The sequence below is a fragment of the Coffea eugenioides genome, unplaced genomic scaffold (assembly GCF_003713205.1).
Source record: "Coffea eugenioides isolate CCC68of unplaced genomic scaffold, Ceug_1.0 ScVebR1_600;HRSCAF=1303, whole genome shotgun sequence".
Lineage (NCBI taxonomy): Eukaryota > Viridiplantae > Streptophyta > Magnoliopsida > Gentianales > Rubiaceae > Coffea > Coffea eugenioides.
In genome coordinates, this window is record NW_020864454.1 from 14,572 (window position 1) to 21,642 (window position 7,071).

The 7,071-nt window shown below is 29.8% G+C and overlaps 1 non-coding gene across 1 annotated transcript; it reads right to left on the bottom strand.

Moving 5' to 3' along the window:
- Positions 1-5,749: 5,749 nt before the first annotated feature.
- Positions 5,750-5,822, bottom strand: TRNAA-AGC. The gene has a single exon. It is a non-coding gene; the product is annotated as a tRNA-Ala (tRNA).
- Between the last annotated feature and the right edge of the window lie 1,249 nt (positions 5,823-7,071).

The window sequence follows — 7,071 nt, forward strand, 5'->3', positions numbered from 1 at the left end:
TTTGTATTCATATTTGAAAAACGATGAGAACTACTTCTATATTTGATAATTTTGGTAAAAATATACTTGGCTTATCTAGTAGAGGTTTTTGGCATATATCTAATTTGAATTCTCATCCAATTCTATGTTAGTAATTTCTGGAGGATTAATTTAGAGAGATGTATGAATTCAACATTTGGAAAATTTTTCAATATGACGAGTATTTACTAAGGCATAAAAAATCATATATATAATAGAATATAGTCTATTTTCATTGAAAAAGAAATCCTTTCTTTTGAAATCTTGTATTAAGAAAAGTGTTTTATCAAAATCTTTATCATGTATATTATAAGGAATTTTTGGATATATATTAAAAATTAACTTTTGATATTTAAAATTTCCTCTAAACAAACCAAGGGTAGTTTGTTTCCTATTTTTTATCTTGTTATCAACTACAAGAGTATTTAGTCCTTCTCTAAATATGGACCTATTAATCATTTGGATAGAATCTATATGAATCCATCCTATAGAGTTTCTTATTTTTTCTAGTATTTTTTTAATTTATGATAAATATCTTTTTTTAGATATTAATGAAATCATTATTTTATTAGGAGTAAGGCTATATTCTAGTGCTTTTTCTTTGAGCTTTATTTCATAAAACATATGGTATTTTCTTAAATAAAATTTTATCTTTTCTAGTGCAAGTACATTGAATCTATTAGAAGAGTTTATTGAAAAATTACTTTTTTGAATTTTTACTTATCTTTTGACTTTTTTGAATGAATATCTATTATTTCAAAAGAATTATTTTTCTCTTCTTCTATCTTATTCATTTTCATCGCTTATTTCATATTCTGTGTCTGTACAGATAAATATACTTTTATCTGAGGAAATTTCTTCTATTTCTGTAAATTTATTAACTTCTATTAATTCATTATCATTAATTAGTTCTTCAATATCATCATCTAATTCAAATCTCTTTTTATTAAATTTTTTAGGTATTGATTTGCTAAATATCCTTTGTCTTTACAAAAATAACATTGTCATATATCTGGCTTATCCATTGTTTATCTAAATGATTATTTCTATAGTGGTCTATAAATTCTTTGTTTATTTGTGAATACTTATTGTTTAATAAATATCTTTCATTTTCTAATTCTCTTAATTCTTTATATCTATCATGACAAGTAGTAGGGTGACAATTATTTAAAGTTACATGTATCCATCTGCTTTCATAATAAAATTCTTTCTTTTAATTCCTGTAATTAAGAGTCATATTCTTTAATAAGAAATATCATAACGTCACATATTAAACATTCTTCCATTTTAAGGAGAAGGATAGTGCCAATTCGAATCATCAAATTCTATTATACTATCAAAATATCTAATAGGGACTGGGTTTGCATCATATTTTTCATCAAAAAGATAATTATCTTCATTATTTAATGGAATATGTGGATCACTATTGGGCTCTAAAACCATGTAGGTAAATTTTGATTAGATAAATTATTTACCTGTTCGATCAGGTAAATTTTCATAATATTGTAGTGGAAAACATGTAGGTTTACATAAACGTAAGTTTCGTTCATCCATATGCCACTTATCCCTCATATCAAGTACCTAGGGTTGTCAACCTGTCGTGTTGTTTCGTGTTCTATTGTAATCTTGTTTATGTTAAATGAGTTTAAAACAATGCATGACATTTTTATCTTTCATGCCAGTTTTGTATCATAACCTGTTCATTAACATGTATTGTCGTGTTTTAATTCGATTGACCCATTTAATTTCTAAGTTGAAATTACTAAGAAACATCACAAATAAACACTTAGAACCAAAAATATTGGCCGCTAAATAAGAAATAAAGTGACGACAACCATTAGAGGCCAAGTATGGAATCAAAATTCTTAGTCCAAAAGTTGTGAGAGAGTAAAACCAAATTTAACTCTTTAAGTCATAAACCTTCAAGAGCTGCACTTCAAACATTACAAGCTTTTTTGCATATGACATAAAACCCCAGATTACTTGGTCAAAAAGTAAGTTAGCATACCTCTTTTTACTACAAATGAAGGAAAGCTTTGAATTTACAAGCCTCTAATATATTTCCAAGATAATAAGTTATGTTACTTGAAGGATGTAAAACATAATCATCAATATTAAAATTGTTAAAAGTTTTAAGTCAAGTTTCTAAGTAGTCTTGTTTTTATATGTTTACTGTTTAAAGTAGATATTGGACTTTCAATGATCATATTCAAAATTTACTTTTAACTTTTAGAGGTTTTTTCCTATGACCTTTGGCTCCATTTAGTGATGCTCTCAATTAATTTGGAAGGGAATCAATGTTTATAAAAATAAGGAGGAAATTAAACTAATTTTCCAAGTAAATTGGGAGGGAATCCAAAAGTAATTTGCTCAAGATTATTTTGACTATGACGAGGTTTCTTCTTTGATCTTTGGCTCCAGTATGCAATATTCTTCACTAATTAAGGAGGGAATTAATCTTTACCTAAAAGGAAGAAGGGATTTTAGTTATCTTCTCAAAATATTGGTAGCAAATCCAAAACAAAATTTGGTCTAACTGAATTATTAAATGTAACAATTCTCTATTTAGGAGTGATTAAAACTATTTTTACGGTAGGTTGTAATCCCATATATTTGGTGTCAATAAATATAGGAGAGAACTTAAGCACAAGTTTTTTTTGGTTCAATTTTTTAAAAATTTTGTTGTAAATTTTCAAGGTTCTTTGCCTTTAACCTTTGGTTCCAATAATCTATTTAGGAGAGAATCAAATAATTTTTATGAAAAAGTTCACAAAAGACTCCTAAGAATTTGGTATCAATAAATACTACAATATTTTACTCTGATATAATATTTTGGAAGGAAATAAATTATTTTTATAGTGACTTTAAGTGGTAATCCAACAAATTTTGGTGTAAATAAACGTTAAATGGAACTATTATTTTTTCTTTTAAAGAAAATTCATTTTTGTTTAAAAGATTTGGTGTGAATTCTCAAAGGGTTTTGTCTTTACATTTGGCTCTATTACTCCAAGTATGAGGAAACACGTTTAATTCACACTAGGAAATCCAAATAAATATGGTATAAATAATTATAAGACATTTACGTTCAATATTCTACTTATGAGAAACTAAACTATTTTCACAATAACTTTAGGAGGGAATAGAAAAATGTGGTGTAAATAAATATGCAAGGGAAACTAGTTAGTGTTTTATTTAAAATATATTAAATTTATCTAAAAAAAGTAGTGTCATTTCTTGATTCTTAAAGAGCCTTCACCTTTAACATTCAGCTGTTATATTATTAAAGGGAACTAAATTTTTTAGTTGTAAATTTAGTAAGGAATCTAAAAAATTTTACATAGATAGAGGATGGAAGTGTGTTTTAAAAGTATACAATTTTTCTTCGAAAATTTTGGTATAAATTCTGAATGGAACACAAAAAAATAAGAATCCCTAACTAATTATTCGTGTTATAAATATGTCATGTTACACAGATTACTTGTGTCAACCAATGGATTGACTTAATACAACCCATTCTCTGTACTTGTCATAATCACGTTGACCCAATTGTGACACAAATTTTTCCATATCATGTTTTGATCATGGTTCTTTTTTGTGAATCGTGTTTGAAATTGCCACCTGTAAGATGGCAAAGATGATTAATAGCAAACCCAAATTGGCTTTTTTTTTTTGGTCTTGTGGTTTTATGTTTTCTTTCTCACTTTTTTGTTTAGTTTAGGACATATTTTTCTTATCTTGGGAATTATATCTCTCTGTTTTGTCTGCCTTTTGTTTTCTTTTTGCTTAAAAATGCTCCTTTATTGGCTTACTAGGCCTTTTTTTGTCATTCCGCAATATTCATTAATGGTTAAGTTAATGTCATTAACATGTGGGTTAAACGTTATATTGTCATATCACAAGATTCTTTCAAAATATGGACAAACTTTAGGAGAGGTAAATATAATTAATTCAAAAATTTGTTAATCAACTTTTTGCACATAATGAGAGATTTCTAAACAAAAGTTATTTTGTCAAACTAAAAGGTTCTTTTTCTAATATGGGTAAAGTTCTGGGAGAGCTAAATATAATTACCCCAAAATTATTTGACCACTTTTGCAAATATTGAGAAATTGCTAGACAAAAGTTGGAAACATAAATAAACCTTATGGGTGATAAACATAATTAATCCAGTTTATGTATCAAGTTTTTATAAACTAACATGTTGACCCATGCTATGCATGGGTTCACATTTTGAAAGTAAAATAATATTATCATTTTATAAAAATAAGCTATATGAAAAGAAAATTTTAAAATGAATAAAAGAGTTTCATATTAGTGTAAATTTCTACCAAAATATCTTATGTTAAAAATCCAAAATAGATTGAAATATTCTAAAAAATGCACAAAAATACCTTAAGAAATATCCAAAGTTAAAGCATACTAAACAAATATATGATCTCTTCTCTCTAATTTCTCCCCATTCTCGCCGGTTCCCACCCATGACATTACTTATAATTGCCTCTTATACCACCCTGTCTTCGTCCGTAGGTCCCATCTTCCCTATAGTAACCCTTCCCTTCTCGTAAGTTTTACCTTTTTTGTCTGGCTAATAGCTCCTTTCGCACCCATTCTCATAGCTTTATTCATCTCCTATTCTACCATTCTTTTCTTCGATTATTCTATCACTCTTTTTCCCATCCTTTAGCTAAAATTTTGCCTTGGTGATAGTTTGTCCTTTCCAAACCATGTGGTCCCATGATTCATTTTTTCACTATTCATGATTCGTTTTCTCATTTTTCAAACATTTTTTTTTACCAATCAAAAGATTGGAATTATGGTTTTGAAGAAAAAATAAATTTGGATTATAAATTTTGTGAAATTTTATTGACTTTGTTGTTTTTCGATGAACAAACATTTTGAAATTGTTTTAGATAAACATTTGCAATAAAAAAATATTTGAAAAAAGGCTTCCAAAAAATAACCATTAAAGTGCACATTTATTTATTTATATCCGTATATGACTATTGTTTATACATCCTTTTAAATATAGTTGTGTTATATGAAAAAATATCGCAATACTTAGATGATATTTATAATAAGTTTAAATAAAGTGCAACTAACGAATATATATATGTAGTTTGATCAAAACTAAAAATGCATACATATCCAGATAAGAGGATGAAATCCGCATTTGATCATGTTCGGAGTCCATGTTCAATTATGCTAATTTCTTTATTGTTGCAAAATGCATAAGGAAATAGTGGTGAATTCAAATTGTAAAATTAAAAGATAAATGCCAATCCACAGAAAACGTGGAGGATCTGCAATGTTTGGTGTGCTGCATTGTGGAAGCCTTTGAAGATTAAAAAAATTTGAAAGGAAATGTATTTAAAAATTTTTGAAATCAAATGCTTTTGACTGGAATGAATAGATTTTGTGGATTTAAATAAATCAGAAATTTACAAAAAAAAAAGAAAAGAATGGTGAGTTGGAGGTCTAGGAAGCCTTTACACTAAAAATTTCTTCTCAAATTAATACAGATATAGATTTCTATTTTGTCAAACCATACAGTTCTTTTAGAATCTCAGGAGGCAATCAAAAATTTATTAGTAACAAAATTTCTATAGAGAGTGAGAAACTTCTAGGCATGAGAATTGTAGACACGGTTAAGTTGTTTCTATTTGCAAAGACGTGTGGCCTGACAAGATAGACACTTACAAATAGTTGAATACAAATTTCTGAACAAAATTGTTGGAGATGCGGGATATCGATCCCCGTACCTCTCGCATGCTAAGCGAGCGCTCTACCATCTGAGCTACATCCCCGGATGTAGAGGGTGCCACCTAACATTATATTTAAGTTTTTACATAAGAATATTGATTTTATCCCATCCGTCCATTCGCGATTTCATTTTCGGCCACGCTTCAAACCTCCCGCGAAGGCGTTAACTAACCAAAGTACCAAACTACCTTCTGGATAAGAGAGAAAAAAGACAGACTGAAAAACCGATTGCAAGAAAAGAAGGAGAAAAAATGGTGACTCTACAGCTACTTCACAAGCCATCTCTGCATACTCTCTTCTCCATTTCCTCACCACAACACTACCAGCAGCAGCCATCTCCTCTACCTTTTCATCACCGGCTCTGTAATGTCCCCAGAGCTTCAGCATCCTCCTCGCAGAAGGGTCCTTCTACCAGTCGCAGGCAGTTGATTGCTGAGACAGCAGCAGCAGCAGCAGCGGTAACAGCATCTGGTTTTTTGATTGGTGGTGGAAATAAGGCATTTGCAGCAGCTGAAGAAGGCCTTTCGGAATGGGAGAGAGTTTACTTGCCAATCGACCCTGGTGTGGTTCTTTTGGACATTGCTTTCGTCCCTAATGACCCCTCTCACGGTTAGTCTTAGTCCTCTCTCTGTTTTTTTTTTTTGAACCCTCAGTTGGTTATTGAATTTTGGTAAATCTGTCACTTATATCTTTCCATTAAAATACAAAAACTGTGCTAAGGGACCAATTTTGTTTTTTAGTTGTATGCATTTATTGGGACATGACACTCTCCACGATTAATTAGTACTTTTCCCTATCCATGTCTTTTTAAGTAGGATTGGAGGCCTTTACCATTGCCAGAACAATTGCTCCATACAATAGGTTTTATTGAATTTGGGTGGATGGGATTGAGTGTGGGACATAATTGTCAATGTGCCAAAGGTTATTGTGTTTTTGCAAGTTATTGTCTATGCACTACATTGTATGGAGCAATTGGCATTAATAATCGTTGAAGCTCGGATCCATGATAGGGCACGTGGCACCTAAATTTTAATGATATATGCTGCAGATATGCTGAGAAATGGATCCATTCGATTGTTTAGTTGTGCGAGTCTTGTCATGGCACTCGCTTCTCTATAATTGATAATTTAACTTGGAGAAGTCATTGGTTACAATACGTATCATGTCATATGTGATACTAGCACGTCACTTTTAGTTATGACTTGTGTCTTCTGTATACACGACTAATTAGGTGGCCTGATTTGTTGTTTACTTGTGTGCATTTGTTGGCATTTAAGTGCAACATGTTGTACA